The following is a 16,494-nucleotide window of genomic DNA, read 5'->3' on the forward strand; positions in this document are numbered from 1 at the left end:
TTAACTATTTAATTAATTTATTTATATTTATCGTATAATCACTCGTAAGTACCAGGGATACGTAAACAATCAGCTCAAATTAGTTTAAATACAAATAGCCTAAAACACATCTTTGTTTACATACTTGATATTATATTCACAGACAGACTTAGCCACGTTTCGGTTCACGATTCGGTAGAATTATCTATATTTATACATATACAATTGACCCGTATTGTCACGGATCATAGACGTCAAAGAGGCCGAATTGCAGCGAACCTCAGGTAATTCGGCGACTTCGATCCGCATTTAGATTCTTTATTATTTCTTCCTCGTTATATTTATATATATATATATATTTACTTATTTATATATTTATTTATATTTATATTCATTTAATTTATAGGTACATCCTTACGGGCGATCATAGCTGCGAATCGAAAAGAAACAGCGAAACGTACATCGAAATGACGATACGATACGATACGATACGATACGATTCAACGTTCGTCCCTTGCCACGTAATTATTGCTTTGAAAACTAGTTTAACGTTTATTGTATTCGCTAAAGGCTGGTTCAACGATCCTTTCAACGGTATATCATGGCAACGGGTATTCGCGTATTTTGATTCTTCTAGGTTACATTTGTTTGCGCATCGCTAAACTGGCGATCTGAAGCTGAGATACTCGATCAACAACATGTGATCTCGGTTGCCTCTTTGTTCGTAGTTTCTAGCTGGATGCCTGGGCGAGCAAATGGTCGGTCATCGAACGATCACAAGCATCGTTTCGTGGTTTCTTTTCGTTCCCTCTTGCGTCTGTTCCAGCAACAGCAGCAGCAACAGTAAGTATGCGGCCCACAAAAAGGTACCTCGATACAGGTTGACACTTAAACGATAGCTTCACGATAACGGTCGAACGATTCAGGAGTACACTAAAACGGGTACAGCATTCTTTCTTTTGTTTAAATAATCTTGAAAGATCGCGTGAGATGTCGTTTCGTGCGAGACATTTGCCTACTGGACTCGGTGGACGATCTACTTTAACGACGAGTGACTAACTAACCAAAGGTTACGTACAGATCTCTCTTCGTTTAAGTTTAAGTTACACAACGACGATACGTTTTCCTCTCGCCCTAAACACTCCAGAAAAATATATACGTATTAAGCGACTTTGGTTCCATCGTCGAGGTTCTGCAACTTCAAATTCCTCCGCTGTGTATTACATCTCTGGATTCGCAGCTGGCCGCGAAAACGAAAGTTTTACACGCCGAAACACCGGTTTTCGCCATCTCGCGATAGCTAAACGCTGGAATCGGATGGGTCTGCCGAGGATCAAACTCTATCTGCGTTCCACTAAGGAAAGATCCTGTGGCTGAAGGATGAATCGTACAATTAGCTGTCCGCTCTTTAAACCCATGATCGCCCCTTTTAACAGCGATCTACTCGCAAAAGCGGTGGCTTCGGTCGGTTGCCTTCGAGAGATCGTTTCGTAGGAGTTGCGGCTCGAGTCAATTTAACCCTGAAACGACGCGCGGATCCCGATAGCGTCATCCAAACGTACGTGCAAACCTCGTGCCTTCTTGCCAGTTAGCGAGTTCAATTTCGTTCGCGAATGGACGTGAAATTTTCGAACGACGGACGACTACGAGCGTTCGTCGTTCACCGAACAAGAAACGGTTAAACCGAGTCAAGCTGAAACTCAAAGCGAAAGGATCGATCCCTCTAATCGCGAGTTAAGCTCGATGACGACTCGAAACGATCCACGGGACGTACGGGCGACCGGGATTAATTATTTCCAACTGGTATCGACATCGGAAAGATAACACAGCACGTATACGACACATTTAATGACAGCTGGGCCTGCTGCTAGTTTAACAAGCTTCGACGAGCGCTATTAACAAAAAGCACGCTTCAAGAGCCTGCAAACGATTGGAGCCGACAATTGGCAGGTCATCACGCATACTCGTTCCGTTCAGACGAATGCCTGAAGCATTCGAATCGCCTTCCTTTGGTCGTTACGTGCTCTGCCTACACGCGTGCTTCTCTGCACGGCGATGCGAATGGAAAAACAATTTGCCGGTTCCGCTAAACGTACACCAAAAACGCTATCGGCTATACACGAGACAACGTTATTAAGAGACGGTTTTTCAAATTCTGCCAGCGACGAATTAATAACGATATCGATTCGTACACTCTTATGGATCACGGATTTAGATACGAAGGGAAAAAACATGGAATTTCTATTTTCGCTGATTCTGCCATGTATAACGTATCTTGGATTTCTGGATTACGAAGCAGAAATATAAAACGACATCGCTTAAAAATGATTGTTTGGCGTACCGGTTAAAAACAAGATCGGTGAAACAAGACACAGAAAATGTTGCCAATTTCCTACCACTACCACTATTATTTTTCGTTTGTCTAAGATCGAATTACGCGATCGACATACGTAACATGCGAGCGCGTAACGATGCATCTAAGTACATATTAATAAAACGATTGGATATTTCTCGTCCTGATAATAATGGAAGCAGACATTTCTCAGTTTGTTCCAACGTTGCGCAGTTTACGACTGGAGAAACATCGACATAACGTGGAACGATTATCGTTTTATTCGTATTTTCACCGATTCCTGGTAAAAAAACATCGCGTCATAAACAATATAGTTAAATTTACCGAACCTTGTTTTTTATTGGCAGACCAGAACATCAAAGTTCATCTTCTTCGATAAAATTATTTCCTAACGTTCCTTGTTCTTTCCCCTTATCCGTTTTACGCACGTTAAAATGACATGAAATTGACCAAGTGGTTCAAAACTGAAGCGAGAAGAGCCAACTAAAATCGCGTCTAGATTCTATCGTAGAGAAACGCAATAATCGAATCTGTGTATGTATTCTGTGCATTTTCACGCCCTCAAGTTTCCTGTAAATGTATAAAATTTCACGATCCATCGACCAATGTTAGAACGTATTGTTATTATGTATTTTCGTAGAGATTGAGAAAAATGTATCTTTGTCGAATTATGCTCGATGCTATTCGGTAACGTTCAATTCTGAACCACATATACAGAATATCTCCAAATGTTCAAAATTTCGGAACGAATCGTGCCACTTAATATTTTTGCTATTTTTAATTAAAGCTTTCTAATTAAACTATGAATTACGTATCAAATATTCACGCATAACATTTATCGTTACATTTTACGTTAGTTTTACACTTCCGCCACAATCGCTATAAACTCGGCAAACATTGTCCACTTCTCAGAAGCATTTTATCCGTAAAACGTAACAATTACGTTTTAATACATTTCTGATTCCTTCTTTCTGTATTCTATCGCTACAAATCCGCCCGTTGTTGAAAAACGCATTAACAAAATAAACCGACTATACATCTATATTACACCTGAACCTTATTAAACAATTCGCAGTAACCCGAATGCCTACATAAAGTTTAATATATCATCAACCCCTTAAACGTTCGAACATGAAATTTTCTAAGCAATGCGAGAATCGACGTGTTTCAAGATTTCGTGCAAAAATTTTGCGAATATAAAGTTCCAATCAAGCTGCAAAATTGTCGGTTAAAGGTTGGTTGGTTAACGTTGCACGTGGTTTTCGCTCAAAATGGAACCAATTCGGGAAACAGCAGATACGCGACAATCCATGTCCATGAAATTAATAGAATTTGCAACAACTGGTGCTTACAGATGTAAAATTTTTCGTTCCAAAAAGAATGGAAGCATTTGTCGATGTTATCTCTCAGCTTTGGCTATCTTTGAATTTGAAACGTATTACTACGTGAGGAAAATATACAACGCTTTTGCGTTAGGATAAACAAATACATATGGGGATTGTTCGAACAGTTCGTAGCGAAGTTTCAGAAAAATTTTACAGTAGGAGAGGAGAAAACACTTTTCTCTTTAATTTGTGTATGTAATGTTCGACCAGCGTGAATTCAACATTTCGCTATATATTTCAGCGAAACGCCAGATACGTATCAGAACTTAATCCTTCCTTTACACAGAAGGTATTACATTTGCTAAAAAAAGCATATGTACGCGTTCTATAGAACATCGAGTTATCTCTATTTCTATTTTTACTTATACGTGTCACATGTAGAAATTATGTAAATATTCGTGCATATGTTTCTCTCGTGCTACCAAAAATTAGTTTCAACGAATTTAAGACGTTGAGAAGATTAACACTGATCGTGAAAAAACGCTATGAACTTTTCAAACAAACAAATAAAAGATCAAAGTCGTGTATAAATTGTTCCTACAATTCACCGACGTCTGTACATGATTCAACAAAGATAAAGAAAGACGGTGTATCGATGTTCGTCGCTGTATAAGCGTCGGACGAATTTACAACCCGTCACCAACGATACCCAACGAAATACTTAATCAACCATTCGCATTTTTACGCATCGTCGAAGAAGAAACTTATTCCTGAGGGATGGGAGGCGGGCAGATATGGTTTAATTTATTTGTTGAATTTAACTTGTTGGTCGACGCGTTCAATCGACGAGTTAGCACAGCACGCGATACCGTACCCTCGTCGAGCACATCCGCTTGTTCTCGTGGTAATCGTAAAATATATGCGTAGCTTATTATTCTAACTTAACGCATATGTAGAGATAAACGACGGTAAGGAACCACTTTGTGTTGAAAATAGAAACTTGCACGATGGAGACACGCTAAAAATAACAAGAAGTACCGACTTCACACGCGACAGTAGAAACGCTGCGCGCCTTGTATCTGAAACAAGCTATCTTGGGAAGTACGAAAATTTTCACGTCGATCGTACGCGAAGGAGCGCCACGATAGGTTCGTTAGCGAGACACAGCTATTAATAAAGATTTCCAGCTGATCGGTGTTACCTATTAACGTACTTTGGACCCACGCAGCTCTAGTCTCGATCTCCTACGATCTAACAGCGTAACAAGTAGACTGCGAATTAATATCGTTCGATTAACCGTTGATGGAATGCCGTAAATCTTCTTCCGTTTCAATCAGTGAACTTGTCTTCCACAGACTGTGTGCCTCACTATAACGTTAGAAACTATATACGCGAACCGTGAATGGTCGCGATGCTAACAAATTACACGAACCAATAGAACGCTGTTTCCTTCGCGTCGATTATACACGTAGCGAAATTAATTTCCTTTGTATCCAAGCCGATACGAGATTACGTGCCGTGTTCTCCAGCAAAGCATATTTTCAGATTTCAACTTGCCGTTAATTAGCGTAACTTTTTCTTTCTTACGAACAGCCTACACGTATAAACCGTTGAAGTTTGGTCGTAGCCAAGTTCATCCTCGCGTTTATCTTGCTTGCGATCGATCCACCTGTGAGAAAATTCGTGATATTTCCGAGCGAAACTTTTCGGACCAGATACCGAACAGATCATCGCCTCGGCATTCTCATTGTCTTTTTACTTTCCGATCGAACAACGATTAGGTATATTCGACGCCTAATAAACATCTTCCTTTGAAACATCCTCTGACGAAACGTTGCTATCATAACGAACGTCGATGAAAGCATAACGGGAAAATGGTTCGTAAAAAAAAGAAATAATTTGACAACTATCGATAAATAATTTCCGTCGGGCGTTTCTTCGTCTCCTTCTTCTTCTTCTTCTTCTTCTTCTTCTTCTTCTTCTTCTTCTTCGAGGAGGAAACAGTTTTATTCGATTCGACACGCATGAATCATCGCGCTAATATTATGCAAAAATTCAGAGATAATTCACACGATAACACGAGTCACCGTGACATCTGTGAACTAGACAGATCCACCATCTGACGCCCGTCAGCGAGATAACAGCCACGGGAAACGCGGCCTTTTAACCTTTCCAAGCACGATCCGTCTTACGAACACCGCGTTTTTTCAGATCGCCCTGCTCTTTATTAGCCAAGCGAACAGACGTAAATATACGTTTCCATGGCGAATGAAATACGTATCGCGATCAATTGTTAATCACCTAGCTGACTCACCGCGGTTCTCCTACAACATCGCGGTTCTCGCCGAAGAAACTCGATACCGTCGCTTTCTAAGCAATAACACACTCTGTGCAATTCGCGAACGCTTTAGTCACACGCTAACAGGCAGCAAGATTTATGGCTTTAAGATTTCCTTTATATTACCTGCGATTTTATACTTGGACAGAGGAAAATCGGATGGTTCTTTTCCGACAAAGATATCTGGCTGTCTATGTCGGTTGACGTTCGTTAGAATTGTCGTATCGAGTCGTCTAATTAGATAGTTGTACACTTCAAAAATATCCATCAAATAAAAGCAATCGATGAGAAGCAAAGTATCGTTGTTCGTCCGAAGGAAATCATCTCGCTGTTGCTCCGTGGCCAAGCGAATAACGCGGATCGACGGTATTTTGCCAATGAGTTACACAGTCGCACAGAGAAATTTTCAAGCGAAGATCGGTTCGGTTGCCAAAGAATTATTATCGTAGATAGGAAGGATAAAAATAATTAGACGAAAACGAGGCGAACGTAAGTAACTATGAAGTTTCGGGTTTCGGTATGGCGAAAGATCGAACATCGGATGGATGTTCATTGTTGTATCTAAAAAACGAATTAACAGGAGTACGACGCAAGAATGATTTCGTGACACGAGGAAAGTCACTCGTCTAACGTTCTTTATACTTTCGGAGCATCGGTGGACGATGTATCGTTGCGGAAACATTATGATTGTTCGTGCACACGGGAGTGGTACGAATTTAGACGCAGCAACAATCTATAGATGAGCCAAGGTCGTGCCGCTGGCTTTTTCACAGGGAGCCACTCCTCTCGTCCGCCATTCTATTTCGAGGATTTTCTAAAATTTATCGTCCGGCACCAGCAGTCATCGTTATACCGCTCTAATACACCGACGCCGTCAATTCGAAGCTACGACACGGTAAAGCACAATGTTCATATCGTGTTGCTCCATGTACACTACCATCCATAAATATTTAGACACTGATAAATTACCGCAAACGTGGAAAATGTATTTCGAACGAAACTTTTTCGTCTAATTCTGTAGTCTCTGATCGTACAGCCAACAATGTACATGTAATTAGTATAGGGTAATTTACGCTGCGTCAGTTAGGTAACTTTAAACGTATCTGTTTAATGTTAGGATCCTAGATCGACCAAAGTACCTGTGTGTTTTATAATTACATTGTAAATTCGATAATGCGGATATATTCCGTACTTTAGTTAAAATTTAGCAGGGAATGCGATCCCAATTAGGACAAGAGGAGGTAGTGAATGAATAATAGGAAAATGTTCTGCGATCGTTCTTCGAAACTGTAACGAAAATATCAAACACTTGATCAAATTGCATCAGTTACCCAAGTACCGATGCATGGTAATGTACAGTTTCGAGTCGACTACGGTTGCAACATTACAGCTCGTAAATTTGTCCACGATAAGAATGTACCGGGCAATTTGTAATCGTTCGAACTCGTGCCAATAATACAACTGCAATGAACGTACATGGTACTTTATCCTACTAACTTTCGTGCATCCATGAGAAAAGAAATTTGTCCTACAACTCGGATGAAAAAATTGATTGAAAGATACAGTAATTTAGAAAATTCACTTATATTGAACGGAATGCGTTTTATTCGCATTATCCGCTGTTAATAATCGACTAAATTTAACGATGCAACGTTATTTCGTTTCGACAGATTCCGTATTTTTAATATCTTTTGTTGCAACCTTTATATTCGATCAAAGTAATTTTAATCAACAAAACCGGCAAAGAAATGGCAAACGAGCGATCTAGTACGACGTACTAAACCTAAGAGATTTCTGCAAAACTTTTCTACAAAACTTTATCAACTTATGTAACGTAGCTTTTGCATAATCGATACATATAGCTTTATTATTCTATTTATATGTATATAAACGAAGTAACGAAAATTTTACGTGACTTCTACCTAACTTTCAAGCTTCCACGACCCAACTTTTCATAATTTATATCTTTCCTGTAATCCATGTTTTTTCCCAAAGAACGTTTCAATGTTTCGCCAGCATCGCAAGACAGTTTTATCGTATAACGCCAGGACCAATGCCAAAGTTCTCAGATCCATTGAAAACAACCGCAATGCTGGCGAAACGTTAAAAAATTTCAAAACTACATCACCTACAACCACAAGTTCCTACTTTACAACTAAATACGACCGTCGATCCGAATCGTGTCCAAGGAATTAGACCGTTCCCGAAGGATCCGATTAGCACTTTGGAAACCACTGTTTTGTTCCACGTATCCTGTTCAATCTCGATACAGATACAGATGACGGAAAGCCAAGACTGAGCATCCGATATCGATAGCGTAACCGCACGACCGCAATCTACCGATGTTAGCGCGAGTACGATGATCGTTGTTGATCATTCGTAAATCGCACGAGCGAACATATTTGTAAATGAACGTTTCTAGAATATCTTTCAGAGAAATTTAGCGCCTATCACGAGCGAAATTTCACGCCACGCGATTTTTATTTTAATGTTATCGTCGTGTAGTATCGAGTAACGATAGAACGTTTAATCCCATTTCCTTTGAAATTAAAAAGCACGTGCTGCGATGAATTTTCACTTATAATAAAAGTCTTCGGCCTTAACGGTTAGGGAAGAAGATGTATATAAACCGTGAAGGATCGAGTCTTTGGAAATGTAAAAGGGAAGAAACCTAGAACCGTACACGGTTATTGAGAGTTAACGATGGCTTGGTATCTGCAGTTACTGAAAATAACGGTGTTACGTGTATTATATAAGACGATGCATTTGTTCCTATTTTATGAGTGCACATGTAACTCGTAGCATTGAGCTGAAGGAAACACGCGATGGAATATAATGATTTAAAACACTTACGAACCTTGATAGATGTACGAATTCTGTTTAATTCGATAATACCGTTGTTTCGCAATTTCTTTGTCCGTGTTATTATTCGAATTTCATAATGATTAAATTTATTAATACGTAATAAACGCGTTAGACGCATATAAACGAAAGGAAATTATAAAAAAGAAATTATTTGAAATATCGTAGCAAAGTTCTACTAAAATGGCTTCTAAAATTGGTAAGGAAATATTATCCACTTCTAAATGGCGAAAAAAGATAATATATTGGAAGAAAAATCAGAGATTAATATATCGCGCAAATTACGTTTCTTACGACTCGATTTATGCTTCGAAACTTTTTATTCCTTTTAATAAATATGTCACATTTTATTCGCATAGTACAACGTAGAAATATCAAATATATTTGATAAAAAAAAAAAAAAGAAAGAAAGAAAAGACCAATTCTATTGGACTAATTTTAATCGGAATACAGGAAACTTGTAAACTATTAACAAAAAGAATACTATAGTTAATACTCTTGAATATAATATATTCTTGCCGCAAATATTTTTCTTTAGTCATCAAGTATCACATTTATAAGACAGTAATGTAATCACATAAGTCATCTGTATCGGATAAAAATTATTTTATCTTTAAACTGACAAACGTTTCAACGTATCCGCTTCCTTTATATTTGTCGAAAGAAACGTTCAACAATAACTTCTTCGATTTTAAGATGCGTAACACCTATTATCGTTGTCCGAGCAACAGTAACAATGTTTCGTTAGAATGCGTTCGTCGATTACAGGATCGGAAACGTTGTCGCACGATGAAACGTAATCGCACAAATAAATTCTAAACACTGCACGCATTTTTCACTTTTTTCTTCCCTGCAGATAAAAAGTGCTTAAACTAAAAAGAGAAAGAGAGACGTTCCGTTACGTATTGATCGAAATAATACGATACCGTGAAAGTTCCGCCGCTACTTACAAAATGAAAAGCGTACTAACAGTGTACGGTAAAGACGCGCCATTGTCAATACGAATTGCCAAATTTGTTATGTGCTTCCATGAAAGAGGAGGAGGAGGAAAGATATTTCATGCAGCATGGACGAACGAAGGGGAATAGAATAGAATAGAAAAGAAAAGAATAGAAAAGAAAAGGAAAGAAAATGAAAAGCGCAACGGAGAGGGAGGATCGGAGGAATACGTGCAGTAACGATTGACTGAGAGAAATCGGTAAAAACGTAACGATGGTTTAAATTATACAATCTTTACAATAAGATTTATTTCTTTTTAAATTAATATTTACAAAAATGAGATTAGTATATTCACCAACGAAACTTCGTAACTCATTATCGAGTGCTAAGAATAAAATAATACAAGTCCGTTTCTCGAAGTGTCTAGAGTACATATACATCGTATTATAGGAATCGTATGTCGGCTACAATTTACAAACATAAATGATCACAAGGCGAGGAAAATTCCCCGTTTTACAATACTCCTGATGCAAAATAGCGATGATACTGATTTCTTCCCCTCCCTCCTGTCCCTCCCGCCCTTAAATTTCATTCCTCTTTTTCATTCGAATTTTCTATACTCGCAAGAACTTTTATCGCGTCACCCATTATCGCGGTACACATAAATTACTTCACAAGTACGTACTTTTTGACGCAACAATATATTAACGAACAAGCTAGTATTTCCATTGTTCTTTTTTTTTTCCTTTTTTTTTTATCTTTGACAATCGTGGTTTAGTTTTCGACGCAGTATACCTAAGTATATATATCGATCATGGTGCTTACGTTCAGTTCCATGCACGGATTAAATCTCTGCACGGCCATCGATACGTAAGAAAGAGACTCGCGTTGCTATCGCTACGCGAAATCATTTTGAGCCTACTTATTATAAGAAAAAGGTACGTGGAGATTTGATTGATGCGCCTGTGATAAACGCGGCAGCAGGGTCGGTTGAAAGCCGACCCGTGAAAATAACGTTTTCTCAGCGTAAAGCGTTTTCTCGATATCTACACGAACCGGAAACGTGTGGCACGCGGCGTCAAGCTTTCGCGGCAAAGATCGGCAACGACACTCGCGTGCCTGACAACGCTTTCGAATTCCGATTTCGCCTCGAAATTCGCCATCGATATTACAAGGGGATTATCGAACCGAATTTCCACTGGTCAACCATCGACAGCAATTCGAACGTCACTGGCTAATCCTACGAAATACCCTAATAATAGCCCTAATTGCACGGGCCAACCGGGCAAATCTCGAAACTGTCGTGTTTAATCTGGCCAACGTTTCGAGGTTACCAACGACAAAAGTACCCGGAGAATTCACGGGCTCCGCTCTTTCGCCACACACGACAGCGTCGAGATTGCCACGTCGAACTTCCGGCAACGACTCGTGAAATCGTCGATCGATCGGAAACACGCGACACGCTCCCGTTCGACGTTGCGCCGTTGCCGTTATCGTTGTTGTCGTCGTCGACAATCGATGAAGCATGATTTCCTGAATTTACCGGTCGCCACGCGCCCGGATCTCGGAAAATCGCCGTACCGGAAACGGGCCGGCAGCGTACGCGGAATCTCCGAAATTATCGCGGGCGAGCCGCGTCTAGATTCGCCGGTACAAATTTCCAAATTATCGATAACGTATCATCGGTCTGCGAATTTCCCGGCGAAGCGGGCGAACGACACTCTTTCGTACGTGTGTGTACTTTACTCGTGACTGCGGAAAATCAATACAAGCGCGGCTATCTGCTGCCACGTTTTGCTAGATTTCGCTATCGCTGTACGTTGCATCTATTTTCGGGCTGAGGCTGAACGGTCCGATTTTCTTCCTCTTTCCTTCGTCTCCGAGTTTTTATTTTTTCTTCCCTCCCCCTCCCACACCGTTTTCTTCGCAATTAATTTTAAACGCGTGTCGACTACACGGACGACGACAGAGACAGATTATGAAAAAGAATGGTCGAATCACGGAGAGAATCGGTTTTCATTTACGACGAGTAGACAAATTGCACGTTTAACAGAGAAATGCCGTAAGAGGGAAAAAAATCATGCGACTCAGCCTTGACGCGTCACGAGCCACGACTCGTGTTCATCGTATCGCCTGCTTGTATAGCTCTCTCCCTGTCGAATGCTCCGGACAAGTCGAAACTTGTCCAGCCTCTGGATTATTCTTTCCAACTGCATACGTATATCTCATCTACGAGGCAACATACGTAGGAAGCTAGAAAGGAGAAATTGGACGCGTGCGAGCGAGTAAGCATTCGATATGCGTGCAACGACACAACCAGATGATATTGCAGATACGAGTTAATTAATTTTCGTCGAACGTTGCCAATTAATTTTCGGCGAAACAGTTAATTAACGCGAGCTACACGATCGAACGACGCTCGGTCCGTTCGAAAATACGATGCTGCAGTTCTCAAACGACGATCTCTCCGATATTACATCTTAGCAACTGTTGGAATAACCTTGTTTCTTCGAACGTCGTTAAGAGATACTCTTTCGCAGAAATATCGTTGATCGTTAATCCTCGTACATCCCTCTCATCTACGGTAAGAGAATTTGCAAACTCGACTCGGTCGTTACATTGATTTTCGTTATATCGACGTTTTATCATTGTCTGCTCTGACTTAACACCAAAGTACGAACATTAAGCGGAGAAAACGAGCGGACGGACGAGGATTAATCGAACGACTGACTTCTTGAAATATGTTTTCAACGGCGTGTGACAGTACCCGCTTTATAAAACTACGTCGTTGGATAACGCAAAAATTATCGAAGAAATTTGATCTTCTGGTTACGTCATCGTATCTGTTAACGATCGAGTCGCGTATTCGGTGCACGTTATCGATGAAGAGGAAAAGTCTGCAACGACGAATAACTGCGATCGAACGATAAGAGAAGCTGTTCGTAGGTAAAAGCATCTTTCACTCTGTACACGCGTATTCCATTTCTACACAGACATAGATATTTCGGACGGCCGTTTGAATTATTTACACGACCGTGAACACTCGTTTACTTTTACCAAGAAAACACGCACAACGCCAATTATCGTCGTTCGCATCCATCTTCGAAATTCGATTGCCAACGACGCACGACAAAAGTATACCCTCCCGTTCGTACCTATCTATCTCGTTATCGCGAGTAAATACCTCGAAGAGACATAAATTGGTACGTAATGAAATTGCCGTAGAATAAATAATATCTGTTACCCGTTATCGAGCAACGTAAGGACGAACCAACGCTGTTGCCTTTGAGATTCTGGTAAATTTTTTAAGTAACTTTAATTCGCAAAACGAACGTCATTGGTAAATTGAATTAATAAGTCGCCGTTGTTCAAAGAAAAGCGCGGCTTGTTCGGTTACGCGGTAAGAATCGTAACGCGGAAAACTATCGTTTCTCAGCCGCTCGGTATTCCGTAATTTCTTTTCTTTCCTGTCTTAATCCATCGTATTAATTCGTTAATTCATTTTGTACGACTCGGAAGGTGTTGGACGGTGTGTAATTCTCTCCGAGGTACGTAATTTCCTATTAGATACGCGTTACATCTATTCGAGGTTCACAATGTTCGCTTCGATCCTTAATATCCCGTCACGACTAGAAATAGGGGCGATATAATAGAATTTTCTTCTCGTTTTAGTGTTACGTACGCTTATTTAATGTATTATATTTATATAAGTATACGTATGTATGCGTGTATTACATGTACAAGAGCATAGAAAAGTAAATTGGATGAATGCGGTAGAAGGACCGTCCTGTCCCTGTCCTGACACCTGAGATTCTCCACTCGATGATAACGAGATTTTTGTTACAAGCAACAGCTCGTGTGCTCACGTGGAGTACCGATAAATATTATGTTTGGTCTAAATCGATCTTACGAACGACTTCTTCTATCTATTTACGTATTTTTCAAGTCGTAATTACGTACGTAACTCGATGCGAGATTCGATAAGTTAACGTTACAAATATTCCACGTATTACCTAGCGAAAACCTAGTTATCTAACGCTAATTAAGAGTTGAAACGTTGATGAGGAAAAATGAACGTAAGGACTCGTCGAAGAAATGGCTAAAAATATTGTACGCGTTAAACCGAAACCGTCTATCGAGAACAACCAGATCGTTCTTTCCTTTCCAAATAAAGAAGATCCGGAGAAAATTCAGATGAAAAATCGACGACGATTACTTCTCCGCTTCGACGAACTGAATTAAATCTACGTTTTATATATATATATATATATATATATATATATATATGATATATATTAGGATTCTCGTCGAGAACGAGGTTCCATCAGGTTTCCCCGAGAGTCTCGATTGTCTTTGTACGCGACGTTTCCAGTTATGTGTCATTTGCAGGAAAGAGACGAGCACCCTAAAGGATAACGAGGAAAACATAAATAAAAGGACGAGTTTTTAATGCCACTGCGATGCAACAAAACACTTGGAAATTTCTTATCTCGTCTTATATTTGGCTAGCAGATCTAGAACTTGGAAGGAACTTGACAAAGTTCGAACAAAACCTAAACGTTCGCAACGAATTTATTAAATCTTCGGTTTTATATCGGACAGACAAGAAGCTATCGTTCGATTTTCCTGTCTTTCGTTTACCAATTCCGTTCAAATAAAATAGGAATTAACCAGCAAGTCTAATCGAATACCCACCCAAACAACTATGTCCAGACTGACCAGATACGATCTATCTCCGATCGCTATAGAAATCTCGATATCGTCGCTGAAACAGCGTAGACCTATAAAAGAATACGAGTCTTTGGAAAGAAATCTTAATAAATCGACGATCCATGCATACACCGTAGTCCGTAAAATTAAGCCAAAATTTTGTATCGTACGCGGATTCGTTGGAACCTTCGATCGTCGGCCTAACGAGAAATATCGCCATTTAAGAAATATTCAGGCTAAAAGAATCAATTTATATCCTTGTCTCCGAGACAAAGAGGAATTTGGCAGAAATTTGTATTATCCGTCCTTTACTCTAACTTTTTCTCATTGGAATTTTCCCCGATTATTTTTACTTCGTTCGATCTGATCGCGAGTAATAAATACGAAGCAACGAAACGTTATATTCTCTCGGAACAAAATCGTACGAATGCGTCGTGGTATGTACGTATTTTAGTACGAATTCTAAATACATGCGCCATGGTGAAGTACAACTTGGAGGCGGGCCTCGATGAATCATTTCGGTTCGCGTTGAGCACACACCCTCGCAAAGTCGAAGCATTTAAGTACATGTACGTTCATCGAACTAATAGCCAGCGAACTATACGAACGCGATTATCACACAGCTTCCAATCGGGCGATTTTCGATTTTTCGAAATTATTTCGGAAAGATTTCGCGTAAAAAAATTATTTGTATGTAAAGAACATTAATTAACAAAGCGGAACGTAAGAAACGAACCGTGTCAAGGTTTCGAAGAGGCGTTACATGCTCTAACGTTTGAGGTTCATGGTAATTGATTTATCGTTAAACGACTCGAGAAACTGCAAAGTGTCGATACTAAAACGCAGCAGGGCTAATATCGAATAATTACAATGGTCGTTCGCTACCGAGTGTCGCATCTGGAGGCCAGACACGAGGTCGATGCATAAAATTATAAAGACTAACGACAGCACATCGTAGCTATTGCTCGAGTTAAAGCACACAGTTAACGCTCCGACTTCAGATCGAGACGTTAGATCGGAAAATCTATTTCTAACGACCAGGTATAGCTGGATAATTGTGCTCTGGGACGAAAAATAATTTTAATTCTAGTCGCAACTTCAATAATAATTTCCCGTTCTAATGCGTTTTCAGGATATTCCACGTATTAATCCATTTAACAGTGTCGTCTGAAAGAGACTCGCGGCCAACTTGTTAAGTATACATGGTACTCTAAATGTCGTATTTTAAACGCTTATGTTACTTCTAGTTTCATACAAAACCATTCGCCATGAATATTACTAGAAAAAGTTTCAAATATGCAGCGACTGCGAAAAGATATTTGCACGTATCGTTGAATCTATCGTGACATTTATATCGATATTTTATATTTATTAAATTAGCTAGAATTTAGTATTACCTTCGTACGATCAAGAAAATTTCATATTATACAAATAAATAAAACGCAAAGCGTAATTAAAAGATGCCTCGTTCGGATGCGCAAATACTTTTCCTAGCCACCGTATATCAAAAGGAAACATAATACTGAGCAACGCTTTGATCGTTCTAATTTAAAATGGGAATTAGGTATCGGTTGAATTAGATTTGACTGTAGACGAAGAGGTAATTGAAGCTAATATAGGTAAGTTAGCATAAGTAACGAGAGTGTAAATGATACTACGAGTAAAATGTCGAAGATAAATTGAAAATGTATTTTTCACAACATATTCGTATCTCTTCTTAAAATACGTATGAAAGATCGTATTTAAGGAAACAGCGCGAATGTAAGTAAAAAGAAGATCAAGTTATAGAAAACTCAAACTTAACAACGACTAATTATGGAGGTAAACGTGAATATTGCAACGACGATTGCACACGATATTCGTAACGATAAAATTCCAATCGCTTTCGCGTTCTACATTCATATTCGACGCAGGAGAACAAAGACGTCGACGAGAAATATCAACTGTCGAACGAGCTGCCCTTCCTCGACTCCACATTTGGAAGGGAA

At 39.5% G+C, this 16,494-nt stretch overlaps 1 protein-coding gene across 1 annotated transcript in view; it reads right to left on the reverse strand.

The window, feature by feature from the left end:
* LOC100643510 (cAMP-dependent protein kinase catalytic subunit 1) overlaps positions 1 to 16,494 on the reverse strand; it is a 31,406-nt gene continuing 14,912 nt past the window's right edge. Inside the window, exon 1 of the mRNA XM_003402464.4 lies at positions 1 to 16,494. This exon is cut by the window's right edge and continues 14,912 nt beyond it. The gene's annotated coding sequence lies outside the window, so the exon portion shown is untranslated.

This window comes from Bombus terrestris, chromosome 2 (genome assembly GCF_910591885.1).
Source record: "Bombus terrestris chromosome 2, iyBomTerr1.2, whole genome shotgun sequence".
Taxonomy (NCBI): Eukaryota; Metazoa; Arthropoda; class Insecta; order Hymenoptera; family Apidae; genus Bombus; species Bombus terrestris.